The 21,139-nt window shown below is 33.7% G+C and overlaps 1 long non-coding RNA gene across 1 annotated transcript; it reads left to right on the top strand.

Moving 5' to 3' along the window:
• The first annotated feature begins 4,562 nt into the window (after positions 1 to 4,562).
• Positions 4,563 to 17,064, top strand: LOC111087747. Its single transcript, XR_002612400.1, has 3 exons — positions 4,563 to 4,760; positions 13,722 to 13,902; positions 16,982 to 17,064. It is a non-coding gene; the product is annotated as an uncharacterized LOC111087747 (long non-coding RNA).
• The last annotated feature ends 4,075 nt before the right edge of the window (positions 17,065 to 21,139 follow it).

Here is a 21,139-nt window from a genome sequence, read left to right as displayed (position 1 = left end):
TACTAGAAAATTTTAAAGTGGCGGTACCGGTGAATCGGAAATTATTTCTACGTTTCAAAATGTAAGAGTTTCAGCGGTGAGTTTACCGACTTACAACGCTATAATCCGGGGCTCGATTCCTCGCGGTGGACAAAGTGCATATAACACATTGTGTAGCTTTGCGCTAAAACAGCAGCAAAACGTAAGAATTATATATATTTACATAATTAATAATACCATATCTCCGAAGATGGTGTCAAAGTGAATTACGGACTTTAAAGCTAAAACAGCAGCAAAACGTAAGAATTATATATATTTACATAATTAACAATACCATATCTCCGAAGATGGTGTCAAAGTGAATTACGGACTTTAAAGCTAAAATCTCGGGTTGGATTCTCCGCTGTGGACAGAGGTCAGATACCTCATTCTGCGCCTTTGAGCTGAAACAAATCGTACACACTTACAAATGAAATAAAATTTTCTTTCTTTATATTTATTGTTTTTCATCCGATAATACTCGCGTATTTCTTGTTTATTGCTTGATGAATATTATAATATTTGTCTGTGTATTAACATAATATCCCTAATTATGTGTGTTTTTCTTATAGCAAAGCCACATCGGGCTATCTGCCGCGTCCACCGAGGGGAATCGAGGAATAACTATAATGTCGTTTTATCATTTAGAATTTCTTTCTATTTTATTGAAACCTATTTATTCTTATATCATATTCTGTTTATTCTCTGTTTATATATTTTTCACTTAAAACTATCTATCCTTTATTATATACTTCCATATAGTTTAGTTATCTGTAGTTAGGCTGCTTGATTTGCTGTACCGTTTAAATAAGGCGAGTATAATTTTAAAATAGTGAACCTTGTAGTCAGGCTAGCTGCTATTAATAACAGAAAAGCGGTGATCGATATTAAATGGGTCATTGTTACCTCCAATTTTCAAGTCTATACAGCTGTTGATGCCAAAAAAACTGTATATGTTTTGTGATTAAAATGCATAATGAAATTAGAAATCTCTGGACACATTGTGGTATGCAGACATATTACGTGTTTCCAACCTTCTTAGCTAATAATTAAAAAATCAGAATTTCTCTACATATTACGCATGCACTATTAATATAGAAGGTCGGTCAATGGAATTCGAAGTTCTTCCCGCCATAGTTAACTCATGAAACTGGATCATTCATCTACTGTGCCACATACACTTTTTCACGGGGAAGATTTCTGTAATGTGGAGGATACTGTACAGAAATAGACAGTGACCTTTTCCACTGGCAACTCATGTGATGCCCAAACATCTCTTATTTTGAAGTGAGAGTGATCGTTACCCACATGGGAAACACATGCATCCTGGACTAATGACATTGTTGTATTTCGTATATAACGCCATGTTTTCTCAGTATGGAACATGATTTGAGAGAATACGTGACAATCGCATCCATATTCTACATACTTATTGTCTGAAAACTCTCCAGTAAAGACGCCATACAATACACACGTTCTTGTCCTTGTTTGTATTTGTCTATTAATTTTCTGTCATTGCGTTGTACTCCGTGTCCAGTCTGTTTTTGCATCAAATACGGTCGAAGTTAAGAGAATTGAGAATTTGTGGTTCCTACTCCATTACTCATAGGGAAATTAATGAATATGATAATTCCACAATATTATGCAATAGTAATTTTAACTTTGTTCATATTTTTTACTTCTTCGATACACACTGCTAAGCCAACAATATTTATATAGAACCTATATTATATATTTTATTAATTATGAATAACAATAATAATACAAGCTGACAAAGGACACTATGATTTGTTAAGAAAAATATTCATAATTTCGATTTTAGATAAGATTACTGTTAAATTTTATCAATAAGATATTTAAAATATCATAATATTTTTCATATCTCTATAGCCAGTCCCCCTGTAATCCAGTGGTAAGTTTACAGAGTTACGGTGCTAATATCCAGTGTTCGATTCCGCGCAGTGAAGAGGGCGAAAATAGCCCTTTGTGTAGCTTTGCGCTTAAAATAACTATAACATAACTTAGAATTTAGGAAATTGTCGTCGCATAATTACTACCGAATAGATATGTAATTTAATACTCCGTTTGCCACTACTCAGTATACAACTTGGAAATGAAAACGAGTCTTGGCAATTTTTATTTGGACTACTCTAAATTCAACAATAACTTCACGCAGTATATAAAACTCAAAACATTTTTTTTTACTTTATTCAGAAATTGAAAATAATCTAATTTAGGGTAAAAAACTAATTATAAATATAGGCACAAAAGTCAGTGGTTTATGACAAAGTTAAATTTTGCTGTAATTGTTTTGTGTGGAAGCAACATTATAAGTTCCTGTAATGAATTAATAATCCAGATATCTTCGTACGACAATGCTAAACTCTTATAGTACGATGTTTTGTTGTAATCTGGTTTACCTTTATTCATTCATGGTTCATTATATAGTCTACTGGAAAAAAACAAAATATTAACAATCATAACTTAAAACAGTAATTTGAATAAGAGAATATATATTTTTTCTTAACAAAAATTTTAATTAAGATATAAAGTGGATTAATGTTAAAATGAAACAACAAGTAAGGGATGTCCTCTTTTGTTCATTGAACGAAATTATAAGTTGCTATAAGTTCGGATGTTGATGGTGATACGAACAGTATAAAATGAATGTAGTAAGAACTTCGTTCCTTATACATGGTTGAATACGTTATACTGAAACGACTTTAGGCATGCAAGTCAACAGGACACAGCCAATATAAAGCCTCGGTGAAACGGAATGTAACATAACCATATTTAACATTGTATGGCGTTTAGTATGTAGTGTGATGCCATCGAAAATTAATCGCTTTTAGATAGTGATGTAACAGCTCTTTCCCAATAAAAATATTTGTACATTCAGACCATAAACATATGTTCAGCTCGAATATTTAGAATTTTCAAGACAGAGGTACACCTTATACTTAATAGCATGGCCTGATGGTTAAGACACTCGACTCGCAATCTGAGGGTTATGGTTCGAATTCCGTCTCCGAACATGCTCATGGGATCGTTATAATGTGACAGTCAACCTCAATATTCGTTGGTAAAGAGTAATCCAAAAGTTGGCGGTGAGTGGTGTTGACTAGCTGCTTTTTCCTCTAGTCTATCCCATGAAAATTCAAAATAGGGAATTGTTAGCGCAGGTAGTCTTGAAGTAGCTTTGCGCGAAATTCCAAACAAACACACTTAGTGTAATTAGAAAACAAAGGAATATGGATCAACTTGGGCCATCAGGACCAACCAGAAATAGACCTAAAAAAGTTGTATCCCAGCCGTGGTAGGCAAAATGTGGTGAGAATCCAGAAACATAAAACTCAGTGGCAAAATCCGTTCATGTATCCAAGGTAACGTAACCAAGAAGGTGTGTGTGTGTGTGTTTTTTTTAGTAAAGCTACACTTGGCTATCTGCTAACCCTTGATTTTAGCGTTCTAAATCCGTAGTCTTACAACTGTTCAACCGGGGATAACCAAGAAGGATATCTCTGTTGGGAAACGTGATACAAGTCCCCTGTAAAATACTATTTCCATGTCATATCAGTTCAACCCTTTCATACCTCAAGCAGCTGGAGAATGAAACGGAAATTCATGCTGTTACATATGAAGACACAATTCAAGACACCAGACGCGTCGCTTATATACTTCTGTGTTGAAATGGGTACTAGGAAATCATCGTTCTTATGCAGTAGATGGATTATGGAAAGCCCACAGGGAGGAGGGATTTGATGTAAACATGACAGCCTTACGATGGAACCTTTGGCAATGGAAACTACGCTGAAGGAATATTGTAAAGATGCAGGTAAAACATGACCACACATGGCGACATGGACTGTAACGATGTTGTGGGGCTCCAGAATCATTTTAATATGTTACTCAGCTTTTGTATAGTGGAACAATGTACATGAAGTAGTTACTATAAAGTTCATAGAAATATTGAATATGTATATATATATTAAGGCTTTTTATACATAACTAACAAAGCATTTATGTTTTGCACAGTATGAGAGCCTGGCGTCAAAAATACATTAGTATAAATAAATCTATGTTTTTATTTATTGTCTGTTTGTTTGTTATCAAGCACAAAGCTACACCATAAGTTGTTTGTGCTGTACCCACCACGAGTATCAAAACCTGGTTTCTAGCTGTGTGGGCCCTCAGACTTCGAGAAACCACTTGGTGGATGTGGGCTCTTTGACTTAATATATATTGTAAAGTCATATTTTGCTAGACTCTCTTGCCAGTGGAATACCCCTTTTTTTTTTTTTCCAGCGACAAATTAAATGAACGGTTTTTCATAAAATTACATATTATTTATAATTTAAAAATTACACCTGTTTGTTTCTGCTTACTGAAAAGAAAAACAGAGAGGAATACTTCTTATTTTACATAATCCACAGAGAAACACGAAACACTCACGTTTAATGAAGCAAACTATAATATTCGTAAAGAGAACACTGATAAAAATCGCTTGGTTACATGCGCGAAAAATCTGCGCAGCTCGATCGCACGCCATTACTTGAGCGAGCCGTCTTCACGAGCTCGCTCCTCTCCAGGCGTCATGTCGACCTTTAGCAACAATTCATACTCTTAGATATGGTTACAGTGGATCTCAGAAACGTCTTCTTCACTTTTGATTTCACAAATAATTGGTAACCTTTTCGGTAGAAGAGAAACTACTTGGTTGTCCGACAAAAATCCATTGTAGTGTGAGTAATGATTTTTCCGTATACTTCTTTATTCGTCTGTACTCTGTAAGCCATAGAACTAGGAAAGGTAGCGAACAAATCTGAAAATTTTTGTCAAACTGAAGCCTACGTAGCTTTCTCTAACGTTAGATGTTAGTTGGCATTCGCTTCGTGTTTTATATCATCTGATTATTTCTTTGCTTCACTTTAATAACTCCCTTATACCATGTTACAGCACAAACCTTAAAAGGTTTACCTGAGTATTCTGTGAATGTACACTCACTCAGTTTTCCACAAAAATAATTATAATAGGCTTATTTTGTACCTTCACACTGAAAATGCTCACTATTTATTTTCTTGTCAGAGTTTCAACGCTTAAAACATTATTGCATTCTTAGTCACAAAACAAAAAAATAACAATTCGCTAATCAGTATTATTTGCTTGAAAGTTAAATGGCGAACTGTTAGTGTTAGAGTTGAAGAAGTTGCCCATGCTACCTGAAAATGGAAAAAGAGTAATTTAGAGCATATCTTGAAAAACATCTTTTTCACATACCAGTGATGCCACCCAATGGCTTAGTGGTAAAATATAGAGCTCGTCGATCCCTGCGATGAGTATGGCACAGAAAGTCCATTGTGCATCTTCGCATTTAAGAACAAACAAAGTTATCCAAAGATTCATGGGCTTAGAAACGTATTGGCTTAGTTTGGACTTTTTATGCATGATTTGATTCTAATACTTTGAAAAATATTATAAATTTAAGCTGCTGAATTTAAATTTAAATAACAGTACAAAACAACAATGTGATTAATTATAATTCTCTTATAGGCACATTCCCCCCTCCCCCCAATATAATACCATCTCTCAACCCTCCACCCTAAAAACCACACATAATTTGTAGTCCTACTAATATTTTATTGTTTCATAGGTCAATGCAAAAATTTAAGGTTTTTCGGTATGTTTTTGAGAGTTAGGAGAGCACAATGTATTTATTAAGTGCTACATAAAACGATATATTGATTAAAATAATTTATTTTCTTATTGGAGTTCCTTGCTAACGTTAAAAATTGACAAACTCGGTTTTTAACTTGCGTAACTTTTTTTTCAGTTTTGGAAAGAAAATTATATGTAGCATTGTTTAAAGACGTTTTTCTTCATTTACTCTACACACTATAAGATTGCCTCAATTGAGCTTGACTTCTTTTCAGCTAGTCCATCCTACTTATTTGTCACAATTAACAATTACCCTCATATCTAGACCTGTGGATGTGATAATATTCAAAAGCAGCAAAAAGAAAAAGCAACCTTGGCGTTTATATTGATGTTCAAGATCTACTGGAACTTGTCGTGCAGTTGATACTAAATTTAAACGTTTCAGGAATATATTACCATCACGGTATAATTCTGTGAAGCTTAAGTAAAATGTTCATCCCACCTACGATAACAGTGGCCAAGAATAACATTTTAATGCTAAGAATTTTCCAGCCGGTTCAATCCGGCCACTTGCAGACATGGCACAGTAACTGTTGTATATTTTTCATATAATTCGCCGCCTCTGAAACTGCTTTCTACACTTTACTCTTCACAGGGAAGTGTATTTTTGGTGGAACGCGCTGTTTCACGACTCGGCTGATGTTCGGTTTACTAGAACGAAGCTTGTAGTTACATACAAAGTAGGGTATGTTGAAGTATCACATTTAATTACGTAAGCACGAAGAAGACTGCTACCTACTTCTTGGTTAAAGCCGCCTAAACCGTAGATGTCAACGATTGCTGTGAGTGAGAACAGTCGCCGTTAGGAACATATTGTCGTTTAACCATCTTTACGTCTGCCCTCCGTACCCACAGTTCTGTTTTTTTTTTTTTTAATGTATCAGTTTTAAAATATAATCATATGTACTGTGTAAATAGAAGCATGATAAACAGAAAAAAAGGAGGAAACCTTGTAGTTTCTTTAAAAAGGGGTACTTGATCATCTCAGCACAATATAAATACATAACCTGAAAACTACGTTAGGTGGGTTGTTACTGCTTAAAGCTGGGTCGTAGTAGATACTGTCCCCCGATGGGACAGCTGTAAATCTACAGACTTACAACGCAGAAATCCGTGGTTCAATTCCCCGCGGTGAACACAGCAGATAGCCTAATGTGGTTGTGCTATGAAACAACCAAACCAAACTTAGTAGATACTTACATCTTATACTTTTAAGCATTTCAGTATTGTTTGCCTGGATTGTAAAAAATACATCATCATTTAAATTTCCGAACAACTTTGTTTAATGCTTAAAATAGCCACATAAAAAATTACTAAAGCGTACAACAATCGTACTTTTAAATCTGTTATTTTGTACAGATAAAACAAGAAATAATTGGAAGGCTATTCAAGCAGACATTACAATAATATCAACATTTGTAAGGTGCATTTCAACTTAAACACTGATATATCTAATGCTTCATGAATTTCCAAATAACTTTATGGTTTACAATTTTTATACTTTACCTGTTATGATTCCTTTGGATGTTATAATTTCATCCTTGTGTGTCACAATGATTATTATTTTATCTCCTATCATGAATTCTTTGCCGTGATTGGCCGAGAGCGTATTACGTAGTATGAGACATTTTCAATGTTGCCTTGAAAGCCGGGCAACAAATCACATCAATATTGTTTTTATAAAGCCGTTGCCATGTATGCATGGCGTCGCAGCAGAACATTCCAAATGACAGTTTTTTGCAACATAGTGAAAACATGCTGATTCATTTAGGCTTAATGTTCAAACAACGACGGAAATCAAGCCAGCATTCTAGGCAAATTTTATGCTAAAGTTAGACAGGTGTATACTTTATACGTTTGTTGATATAATCACATGATGATGGGCTGTTATATTTTGAAAATCAAGCAATGTCTAAATCTTACTGATTTATTATTCATTCTTAAAATGAGAGCAGAATCTTCAATTGAATGTTAAACTTTCAGATTTACATGTAGGCTTGGTGATGTAGGCTAAAGATGCTATATGACAGCGCTAATTAATCAGGTTTCAGTAAAACTGAAAACAAAAGAAAGGAGAAAGCGGTTAGAATAAAACAATTAGCGACTTGTGATTTTGGGCAACAGATTACTTGTTACCTTCGTAACCAATCAATAATTGCTCATACCGAAAGCAGACACATTCTACCCCTTCATAATGTATTTTTTGCAATACGTTGACGCTTAACGAAAAAGACAATATTTCGATAGAAGTTAATGACTTTTTATGTTTTGAAGTTCCTGTTGTCAAACTACATTGGCATATTTGATTACGGTGAGATTATTCTTTTTAATTTGAACTTCATGAATTCTGGACTCACGTGTGGCATAAGAAAAGCTTTTTTTTTATTGTAACGACTCTGTTTAGAATCACAATGTACTTGTGAAGAGGCATTTCTTACACGGAGGATACCTCATAGTGTGCCTAAATTCCTTACCATCAAGAATTTTTGTCTAGATGCCAAGATCCTCTTTCTACCTCAATTTACTTTCTAGTTTTGACCGATTTTCCGATTTTTCAAAATATCATTTGGTTTCCATTACAACGAAATTGTTTGGCCTTGAATGTGACCGTGACCTTTGACATAAAATCACCAAAAGTTAATCAATTAGTCTTTTGGGAACACTCAACTTTTGTACGAAATTCTATCAAAAATCAGTTTAAAAAGTTTTCGAGTTATCTTGTATACACAGATATATGCCGATACAGTAATGATACAGATACACATGCCCTGCACCTCCGGGCAGAGATATTAAATAATTCCCACATACACCAAGTGCTAGATGTTAAGGTATTCAGTGACCGGTTTTGCTTATATTCTGATGAAATATTATTACATTTGTCAAGCATTAACACATTGACAATTTCCATTTTATTGCCTTTCATTGCAGCAAGCAGAATGTGACAATTAGTTGCATGAACCACGGTGGTGGTTCATAAGTTGGATCGCCAATTTGTTCATTTTTATTATTATATAGTATTGTTCCACCAGCCTACAGTAAAAATGGTTGTGAGTATTGTAATAATACCTGGGCAGTGTTAATAAACGCATCATTGCGCACTGTGTAGGGTAGTTTAACTTTAACTACCTAACAAATTACAGTGGCTGTATAACCGTTGACACCCAATCGTTTTAATGTAATCTGTGGTTTATATGGAGCCTCATACTCTACTACATACATAGCTATGTACATGTTTAAAATATGGATTTCTAGCTTGATAAAATGATGTCAACGCTATGTTTTAAACCTTAAGCTTGTTTGTGTACTTTTTTGGCGATTGCATTTTCACTTTAAAATACTTATCTTGTTCCTGTATTTTTTGAAGAGCCCTATTCTTCCTTTTTAAATTAACAATTTTTAATAATCTTGTTTATATCTTACTTTAACTTTAACCTTCAAACTCCACAACTACATTCTAATTTATTATTTGGGAAATTTGAAATTCCTAATCAGTTATGGTAATTCATGTTATTTATGTCTCCAAAAGATGAGGATTACCTTTTTCACCAAAACAAAATCTGAAGTTATTAACTGAGACGAGATGCGTCACGAAGGCAGGTCTGAAATCAAAATGGATGGGGGGGGGGAGCATCTAACTGTTGACTAGGGAGACCTATCTAATGAACAAAAAGTGTAACCAAATTGAAAACATCTTCTGCATGATTGACACTTTTTTAAGATGTTGCAACTGAAAGATGGAGAAGCTTGTTGATACATAGAACTTAATCTTTATTAACTGATAATAACTTTGGAAACTTATCGGAAAATAGCATGAAAAACATGTAATATATTTTAGTAACTAGAGTATGGTTAGAATAACCGCATATTTATGAAAGAATAACTTCAAGTTGAAACACGGTGGGCTCTATAGAAGGTCAACTAATACTGTTTTTTCTACATTTTTTTCTAAAACCCAATCCTAGTGAATTTTATAATTACTTTGACTGTGGAATTTAGAAATAAAAACTGTAATAACTATAAAGTTATTCTAAGCATTTGCAAAAGCAAAAACGCATGGGGGAAATGCTAGAGACGTTGTTTTACAAATATAAACTGCTAGAAAAACAAGTGATCAAAAACATTGAAGTTAAAAAATACACCTTCGGATCCTTCGTAAATTTAATTAGAGATAACCGAAATGAATGGATCTAATTGTCCTGCCATCCTTAATAGATTTCATAGTATAATCACGTGTTTGACTGTTGAGATTGAAAAAAGGTCAATTAGTGGATAATCCTATGTTACGAATTCCCAACTGATAGAACCACTATAGTGGAAATTAACGTACCACGTGGGTTCTTTTTGCAGTAGTTTCAGTCCACATTTTTGTGATTACCTCACAAAAATGTGGACTGGAAATGTTGTGAAATTTATTGTGTCTTAAGAACGGTTATATTAGTCTGACTATACGATGAATAATCTCCTAACAGACAACCGAAAACAAAGAATATGCAAAAAGAAGAGAGAGAGCTATAAGAAAAAATAAGCCAGTTCAGTAGCGACTATACGAATTTCATTATGTGTATTATGCATTATCATAATCGATATATGAGGGAATTATAGAATGGAATAGATGCAATAATAGAATCCGCCGTTGAATGGTTTTGTTGTCGTTGGAATGACGGCCCAACTGATGAACCGTTGCATTCCATTCGGTATAAGGTTTTGATTTATGACTTTGCATACACATACTTAGAAAGGTGTATTAAACCAGCTCCATTAATTACTGGGTTAGTTTTAGTTCTGATCTATGTAAATTGTTTTCTTTGATCAGGAGTTGATAATTACGTCAATAGAAGGGCCATGATGCAAGCTGACAAGTGGTCGCTTAGTAATTCTAGCACATGTTTTACAGCATGCCATCAATGATAGAATAGACCAACAACGAGATTTTCCTTAATAACTATTCAATCCATATATTTATAAAACAACGCTTGTTAGCGAAGCGATAAGTGAAGTGGTTATGGACATTTGGAAGGCATGAGTTTGCGCTTATTAATGTTAAGTATGCACCACACTATACTGATGAACATACATTGACGTTAAAGTAATCAAATCTAGCACCGAAGACTGCGAAAATGCTAAAACTAGTAACAACAATATCGTATCTAGACGTGTTATTGGGGCTGTTCGGTGTTCTTTGAGATTTGGTACATTTATTATGTTTTTTTAAGTTCATGGGAAATTAATGTATATTTTTACCCAAGCTAAAACTAGTGAGATTTTGTTTATGTCACACTTCTCTTTCTAGTAGCTTTTACTTCGTAAAAAAACAAACAATATATATATATATATATATATGTGTGTGTGTGTGTGTGTGTGTGTGTGTGTGATATAAAAGTCGGAGATTATTGATAATGATCCAATGATCCTGTTTTCTGGAAATGTTACCAGAGTCGCCTAACAACGATATGCCAAGCGTAGTTTGATAAACATTCCGCATTTTTTGATATTCATCCTTTTAGATAACTAATGAACATACAACTATAAATGTACTTCCGCAGGGTCCCCGAAAATGTTCTGTTTCAAGAGTAAATAAAACCAAATTTAGAGTAACAAATATTTTTATTTCTTACTTTTGAAGTTCATATGTCATGCTGTGCTGTAGCCTACAGAATGCATAATTCTTCTCGTGATTCATGGCATGCACTCGTTTTACTGACGTCACGACGGTACAAATTGGAACGTTAAGCGTCATTTTAGCGTCATGTGACATCATTTTAGTGTCTACTGACTGATTGACAGACAACACATTACTGTATAGTGGGTGCGAGTGGTTAAAACAGGTGACCCCCTCCAGGCGGCCTTCGGCCACCGTTCGGAGAAACAAGGCTACCTCCATTAAACAAATCACGGAAATAAAGGTTGCTTAAAACATGAATTGACTGATTTGTGAAGTTAAACTTATGTATAGACGACTGATTACACGATATGATTGTAAACAGTTTTATTACCCACACGTATAATAAATTGAAATCCATCTTTAAAATAGTTACACTGTGATGAAAAAAAAAACACGAAAGAAAAATAGATAGATAAGCTCTTTGTATCACCTCAACTAATGTTCCCATATATTTGGTTAATAAAAATTGAAGCTGCGTACTTTTCTTCGTTAGATACTGGAGTTACATTACAGAGAAAGAAGTAAGTGATGAATTACTGATACCTTTTGAAATGTAACAAAAATAAATTTATTTTTATTCACAGTTTTCAAAGCTAATAAAAAAATGTATTTTTTCAACTAATATACTAAATTTTTATTGAGTAAGTTTTGTCCAGAACTTCACAAAATCAAACAACATGAAAAATATAATTAAACTTTAAAATACAGGATGTAAAACTGTTTTCACTGCTGAGCAGTAGTGTATTGCTAAAAATATATATTATTTAAAGCTATGATTTCAACCCACAAACACGTTTATCTGGATTTGGGTTTAAAAATAGACTTTATAGAGTTTAGCTTAATAAATAAAGAATCAAAATAAATTATCTTAATATAATACAGTGTCTGAAATTAAAAATCATAACTTCAGCATTATTACAAAGCAAGCGCAAAACGATGGTATATTCAGTACGTAGAGATGACATACAAGGAGAGGCAGTTTCAAATGAGACGTCTTATGGAGGCTAATAAGACTGTTATTCATGTCAGTAACGAATAATTGTAAATGGCACATTATCTTTGAGTACACCACCAGAATACAAAGCTTTTGATATCATAGTAGGTCTTCAGAACATAAAGCCGATTTTGTTGAACTGTGAGGTTTACAGATCATCAACTGTTCCGTTGTGAAGGCCTGAAGCTCTTCAATTACAAAGATGGTTTGACTTCTTCATTCTGGAATGATTTAGGAGAGTGCGACATTTTGTCATGTAAACCTGGTTGGTCAGTATTCGTAGTTTATAATTACGAGAAAAAGGACTGGAACTGTGATATGTAAACTCTGCAGTCAGTAAGGGCGCTAGTAAGCTGCAGCTCTTCGAACTAATAGTGTGTACGATGCATCAACTCTGGTTAATAGCTATGATGCTACTAATAACGGAAAATGAAACTTGTATTCATGAGCATCCACAAGGGAGTGGGGGAGCAATGAGGCACTTTCCCCCTGGATTATCAATTTTGCGTTTTCCTAGGTATAGCTTTGATATCACTTTGTCATACGGACGCCCATACAAAAACAGTACAGAACAATAATTCAAAATTTTTCTGTACTCTTAAGGAGGTACATTTAGTAAAAATTGCAGTTAAGGCATGTAATATTTTTCAGAATTTTATGATTCACAAAAAAATTATCCAAGTTTAAATACACATGTAAAAGATAAAAGTCGATTTTCCTATGAAACTATATTTGTAATTAAGCCTGAATTAAAAGGAAACGGCATACTCAACACAACTATAAGGGTACATACGACCTTAAATGTTAGGATAAAGTGTGCTACTTGACAGTTACCAGCAAACCATTTTTTATCTTGTACGTTTAGATATTATTGATATATCAGGGATTAGAATAATTTAAGATATTATCGATATATCAGGGATTAGAATAATTTAAGATATTATTAATATATCAGAGATTAGAATAATTTAAGATATTATTGATATATCAAGGATTAGAATAATTTAAGATATTATTGATATATCAGGGATTAGAATAATTTAAGATATTATCGATATATCAGGGATTAGAATAATTTAAGATATTATTAATATATCAGAGATTAGAATAATTTAAGATATTATTGATATATCAGGGATTAGAATAATTTAAGATATTATTGATATATCAGGGATTCGAATAATTTAAGATATTATTGATATATCAGGGATTAAAATAATTCATGCAAGTAACATTTTAACATGAGACTTTATTGTATTTAATAACTTCAGTACACAACGTGGATGATGCTAACAAATTTGTTATAGCTATTTTCTTTTTCTCCAACTGCAGTTTATCCCACTTCAGGAGCTACTCACCTGCGACGTGCTGTCCAGTTTATTGATCTATCGAAACATCTGGTGCTCGCGTTCCAAGAGCTCGGAACATCATGACCAAAGCTTACGACTTTAATTGGCTGAGGGAGGTTCCAGAACCGTTATTGAAGGGTTGCTTGTTCGATCGTTGGGAGGAGGTACGAGTTACTCTGACATTATATCATGTTTATGATATTATTATTTTACTCCGGATTTTCATTCTCGCATTTATGTACGGACAGTCGTCGCTTATCATTATCTTTTCTCTTATAAAGCGCGTATTCTTAAATCAAAACTTAGACTGAGCTGTCATGGAAAAATGGCTGAACAAAATTATTTATATATAAAATAAGCGACCAAATCTATTGAGATTGAGATATCTATATATAAAATACACGACTAGATCTATTGCGTTTGCGTTATTTATGTATAAAAAACTACCAGATCTGTTGAGTTTGAGTTATTTATGTTTACAATTAACGACCAGATCTGTTTAGTTTGAGTTATTTATGTATAAAATAAACTACCAGATCTGTTTAGTTTGAGTTATTTATGTATAAAATAAACGACCGAATCTGTTTAATTTGAGACAATCAGCCTAATTATCCAAAGTAAAAACTTTAAAATGTTGTACATTTAAATCACCATCACTAATACAGAATTTGTTTTTTCCTTAAAAAACTGTTAATATGTGTATGTTCTAAATTCATTAGTTTTAAATATGTACATAATTTACTGTTTCATGTAAAACCAGTACAATACATATGTATCACGAATTTTAATCTCTTTTAGAAGTTATAATATTTTCAAATACGAAAGAATAACATGAATTTTACACGAAGAAGGTAAAATTCGAATTAAACAGGTAGTTAGATATGTATATCAGAGAAATGGAACGTTTATGTTAAACGTGTTTAGGAATTTTACATTGAAAGAGTATAATATAGAAAAGAAACCAGTTTCAGGTAAACGAGGTGTTGCGTATCATACGAGTACTGAAGTATCAATAATATCAAACATGATAAAACTTCTGTTCGTTTTCTCAAGTATGCACTTTCATCAGTTGCTTTTTTTTGAAGGGCCCGGCATGGCCAGGTGGTTAGGGCGCTCGACTCGCAATCTGTGGGTCGCGAGATCGAATCCCCGTCACACCAAACATGCTCGCCCTTTCAGCTGTGGGGGCGTTATAATGTGACGGTCAATCCCACTATTCGTTGGTAAAAGAGTAGCCCATGAGTTGGCGGTGGGTGGTGATGACTAGCTGCCTTCCCTCTAGTCTTACACTGCTAAATTAGGGACGGCTAGCGCAGATAGCCCTCGTGTAGCTTTGCGCGAAATCCAAAACAAACAAACAAACTTTTTTGAAGAGGGTATTAAACCAACTTTTTTATAAACAACTTTGAGTCCCTTATATTCCTGATGGAAATATTTTGTGGATGAAGTGTCAGAATTTAATGTGACGAGTTTTGGCTGGATTATGATTTTGGCAGTAGCATATGATGGTAAATTTTGAACTAATGCATTCACTTGTAAGGATATTGCAGCATACTGCTTAGATATTAACTCTAGTAGAATGTCCAAATTTCCAACCGGGCGTAGCCTAGTTGTTAGCGCGCTCGGACTGTGATTCCGATGATCTATGAGTCGCGTTCCGTTGCCGCAAAAATACGCGCCTCATATTGGGGCCGAGTGTGTGCTTTAACAGTGACAGTTAAATACTACTATTTGGTTGGACAAGATGAGTCCAAGAGTTGGCGGTTGGTGTTTTTTTTTTTGCTAGCTGCTTTTTTCGCTAATCTCTCAATCTAAAATTAAAGATGACTATGCGTAGACAGTCCTTTGTGTAACTGTGCGCGAAAACTTTAAAACGAACAACCAAACAAAACCTTACCAAATGTTTTCATCATTAAAACATAGTCTATCATTTTCACACACAGCTCTGTCTAAAATGAGAGCGTGTACTGACGTTACTGTAGGGACTAAAATACACAGAACGTTCCGACATTAAGAAAATGTCTGCAATGTATACAGAGCAGCCGTCTTTCGAAGCTTCCATTAATGAAAAATCCTCAACTTGTCACTAAAACCAGTTGCGTGCCCTCATTTAAAGCAGAAAGAAATATGTAGCAAAACACTTTTTTTCAAGCCTTTCACTTCTGTGAAAAACGCAGATACGTTCTATTTAAAAAAAAAATACTGTAAGGAATAGCAAGAACTGAAGAGCAAAAAAAAAAGCCAGCGAAATAAAAATATTCACTTTTCTCGTAAACTTTAAAATTGTGTTCTAAATTTCGTTGCCTAAATGAGTGGTAGAAGTACAAACTAATGGTAGATTAAACAAAAAATAAATAAAGCAGTAACTCAAGAGACGGAATAGAAGAGGGACATGGACTTTGAGAAGTTAAAAGTTACAAAGGTTATAATTGATAATATCAATTATAGTATCGTATTGAAGTAGCGTGTGTGTGTGTATATACGTGTGACTTCAATTTGTTACTTCCCAACCCCGATGACTCAGCAATAAATCTGAGGGCTTATAACGTTAAAAATATGGTTTCAATACCCGCGATGGGCACAGCACAGATAGCCCATTTGTGTAGCTTTGCGCATGACAATTATTGATACTGATATCTAATGAACTTCAATGTTAATCCAAAGAAGTTCATCTTTTAGTAATTACACTGACTTAAAAAATCTGTAGGCGACTACATCCCCTTTATTTTGCTACTCATAAACAGTCACATTTTCTGTTACTACAGTCTTCTGTCTCTGTGTGTGTAACAAAAATAAAATCCAGTCGTTTTCTTTGAATAAAAAGGGTTCGTTGTTAATCTGAAAAAACAAACAAACTTGAGTTTACATCCAAACCATGCTTTAAACTGACAAAAATAATTTTATCAATTATTCAAACGTTATATTCCAAGTTAGATATATAGCATTTTGACACTGGAAAAACACCCGCGTGTTAGTGTGTGCCTTGTTCGGGAGCTGTACGGGCTACTGGCACATTCAGGTATACTTTCCTCACATCACTTCTTCCGGAGAAGACAGCGGAGAGAGTGATCGACATCTCATCGTTGCAGTAAGGTAATCATTTGTATTATCAGCCACACCTCCAAGATCAATTTTAATATTTTTTTCTTATTATGTAACAGTGTACTTTTCTATCGGTTAGCCTGTGCTTGACGAACTGCTCACTCTGTCATTAATTAATAACTGATGTTTGCTTTTTCTTAGGAGAAAGAACAAGTCATGTACGAGCCGAATGCCTTCTTCAAGGTGGACGAATATGGGTTTTTTATTTACTGGAAGAGCGAGGGTCGCGTAAGTAATTTATTCTTATATGGAATCAATTGTGCATGCAAGTTTAATAACGATTTCTCGATGAAAATAAAATGTGCAGCGTACCAGTATATAACGACATTTCTCTTGTCAGATAAGCTGATAATTATAAAGTTTGGGGATTATTTCTCGCTTACTTTTGTATAGTTTACATTGATATGGTATCATTTGTGAAAAATAATGTATTTTTCTTGAAATGAAGAAAGAACTTACCTATATAATATGCAAGAAGGTTCTAACCTAATACATGTTTAACTTCTATCTGTTAGTGTGTTCTAAAGTACAAACATTCGATATCTGTTGGCGAAAATACATACATAATGCACTTCTATGTTGAACATAAGAACTTAGAACATGATCTATTGCAACTTAATTCCTGTTTTAATTTTTTTTTGTCACATCCAATAACGTCAATTATCGTAGTTGAAATGTAAACAATTACAGTAGTTCTCTGGAAAAGAAAAATGTATATAGGTTATCAATCGACTTTTTTTTTTACTCAACTGGCTGATATTTTTGAAAATTAATTATAGAATTATGATATTAGTTAATAGTTGTGTTCAATGCGAGCTTTATCTGGATCCGATAATGACTTGTTCGTTTTTGTAACAGTGTTTGCATTGAATTTTCTGAATTCAAATAAAACATTTGTGGCTTCGTAGTGAAATTCACAGTGGGGCTAACGAGAAACAACTCCCCATATAATGTTTTGAGAAAAGCGGGCAAAGGGGAAATTCGTGGAAAGAATGGGGGCAATGAAAATGAACTACCGGTAGTTTTATTTTTCTTACTAATCTTGCTTTTTTTCTACGATATTATATATATTTAACATAATATAGATAGATTTTTACATTAACAAGTTTAGTTTTTATTTATAATCTAAATGTTGTTTAAATTTTAAATGTATTTTGATTATTCCAAATGGTGCTGGATAACTTAATCATTATCAAAGTTTATAGGAAAACACATCAAGATTTTGAGGATTGGCTCTTCTGTTGCTTTGTATCCTCTATTAAACTATTGACACGAATATATCTAATGGTCTTATATTCCAGTGACTTTTTACCAGATATTTCTCAACTAAAATTTTAAAGTATTTATCATTGATGATTTGAACAACCATTGAACAAAATTCTAACCCTTGTATATAATAGAAACACGCATTCGACTGATGTTAATAAAACAAAACCAGCATCACCAAGTGGTTATCCTTACAATTTAAAAAATGATTTTAACTACAATCCTTGATAATGTGTTTACAACAAGCTTGCCATAAAGCGTGGAGAGCAAACAAACCATAGAGTAAATACTGTTACGACAGCGGGGGTCACGTGACTCTAGTAACACGTCGTATTCTCGAACGTTCACTCCCTTCCTGAAGCCTCGAGAGGTTACTAGATATGCGGTATTCTTGTATATATACGACCGGTAAGAAGTAACGGGAACAATGTAATGTAATTGAACTGCAGACAGAGATTGACGATTGAGTCGAGCACGTGAGTCGTTCGTTGTGAGTTAGAGCGTTTGTTATAGCGTGACTGTGGAAATTAAGTGTATTGCAAAGTTGTATTTAGAAAGAATAAACCAGTTTTATTTAAGAAAGGACTTGTATCGCTAAAGTTTCTTCGGAAACAAATTATACGGACAATTAGCTAACGAACAGAGACGTAACAATACGTTACCCGACATAATAGGCTTTTTTAACTTCAAAACTAAGTTCAAATTTTTCTTGAAAAGGCTCATTTTCTCACAGTAATAAACTACTATGTAGCAAATAATATAGAAGGCACTGATGTATAGTAAGAAGTACTGAATTTATATCTTAAACAACAACAAAAATAATTCCCACCCACATAGCTCTGCGTGCAGTATCAAATATTTACAGCGAAAATCAACACTGTTTCTTTTAACTCATGCACTTCAATCCGGTAGGCTTTTCGCACGTTGAAAACCCATAGTTTTCGCGCCCTTGGTGCTCTTTACAATATCTAGTGCTTTTTGATCAGTTATCTGGAAACTTATTTTGTGAAGATTGCCAACTTTTGTGTGCTTGATAATTTAAATTTTATCCAACTTGTATTGATGTGTCTCATAATTAAACGATAAGTTCAAGTACGAACATGCCAGTTCTTAAGCATGACATATTACCAAGTTCTAAAAAGAGTCATTGTTAGAACAGATATATTCAGATGTTCTGTCATCAGAAACAAATTACTAAAGTGTATGTGAGAATCTTCGTTAACGTCACCTTTTAAGGCATCACGAGACTATAGTGCCAAGAACAAAATAGATACTTGATGTTGATCTTGTGATAGTCCCACTTAATAGATTCTCGAAATAAGCAATGGAGATGAAAATCTTTTAATTAAAACGTAAAAAACTTTGTATTAAGAATTTGTCTAATAAAAAATATATAGATATGCAAATAAAGGATAATGATTTTTGTGAAGACCATAACACTTTTTAATAAGGTTTTCTGTCACCTTCACACTTAGATAATAATAAATTAAAGTTGTAAATGCGTTTGAAATAATATTTTTGAGGTATTTATTTATCTCTCTAATGTTAGCCGAGAACGATACCACCACAACAGAAAAAGTTGATTCGATGTGTTTATATCAAAAGCCAGACAACAATCCTCTTTTAATATACAAGTGACTCTTTTATGTGTACTGGAATGTACGGTTAGAAATGATAATTTCAAACATTTTATAGTTCAAATCGGCACCTTAAAAGTAGGATCTATATTTAAGTTATAGGTGTCTGTGACGTGGTTGCGTCACCTACGTGAGCATAAGGCGTTGTTCAGGTTGAAAATACAAAATACCGTCCTGTTTGAATTTAAAAACAAATGATTGAATATTCACCAAAGTACATGTGTTTCAGTAAAGGAAAATATTAATAGGTATAAGGAATGCCATTTGTAAACGATAAAATAGTACAATGCGATCTAATTGAAGGATTTTGTTTGCTTTAATAAACTTTCAAGTGGTTTACTGACACGAGGTGACGAGAATAAGAAACCATACAAAATAGATGAGTTTGTAGATTTTTATCACGCGTCTGGGTATTTATTATTGAATATTCCTAACTTGCGTCTTAGGTTTCAGATGTTACAAGCTCAGTTATTGTTTATTTTGGTTGTATATGGTTTCACTGCTAACAAACATCTGCTTGAAGATATTTATTACTTTAAAATCACGTAGGTAGGTAAAGTTAATCGCTGTGTCCCTTTCCTTTTTTTTGAAATGTTAATTGATCGATTATTTTAGCGCAAAACTACACAATCAGCTGTGTGCTTTGTGCTTATACCTTGTATCGAACCCCGAATTTTAGCATCATAACTCCTTTGCTTACCGCTGAGCCATAAAGGTAATTTTTTAAATATGCAGATGGTAGTAGAAAGTTTACAGACAATAGAACTGCCGTTTATTCAGACCGAAAGTATTCGCTTTCTTCGATTCATATTTCGCAGTGTTCTTGTTTGAAATATTGCCAGTTATGTTCATAGGCGCAACAACTGGGGGAGAAGGGGGTAGGCATGTCTTTCTCAATGTTAAAACATACCATCAAAAGTTATGAGCGCAAACAAGTGCTTAAGTGGTGAAGTGATTGGTACATAAGATTCAATGTGCAGTAAAACATTTAATATTAGATATATCTCATACTTACCGTGTCTGGTACACTTTACAAATACTAACTTTAAAATGTAACGATACCGTTTCACCAGAACACTTCGCTGATTTAGAAAACTTAGATTTTTTAAAGCACCATACCCAGCCCTTTACATAGAGAATGGTTAGACTGACATCAGTTTCAGTCATTTTTATACTCTGCGTTTGGCTAGTTTTTTTACACTTCTCACGAGCTTAAAGAACAACCAGAGAAGACTTGTGAAAGTTATATTCTCCATATCTGTTGATAGCGTATCACTTACGATGCTAAAAATGATTGTGCTTATGCAGCTTATCTTTTAATAAACACTTTTCGTCGATTTGGTGAACTGATGTAAAAGTGAAGTGCTTGGGAAACCTATAGAAATACAATAAATAT

The sequence above is a fragment of the Limulus polyphemus genome, unplaced genomic scaffold (assembly GCF_000517525.1).
Source record: "Limulus polyphemus unplaced genomic scaffold, Limulus_polyphemus-2.1.2 Scaffold2577, whole genome shotgun sequence".
NCBI lineage: Eukaryota > Metazoa > Arthropoda > Merostomata > Xiphosura > Limulidae > Limulus > Limulus polyphemus.
The sequence above is the reverse complement of the archived record's forward strand: the minus strand, read 5'-3'. Positions and strand labels throughout refer to the sequence as shown.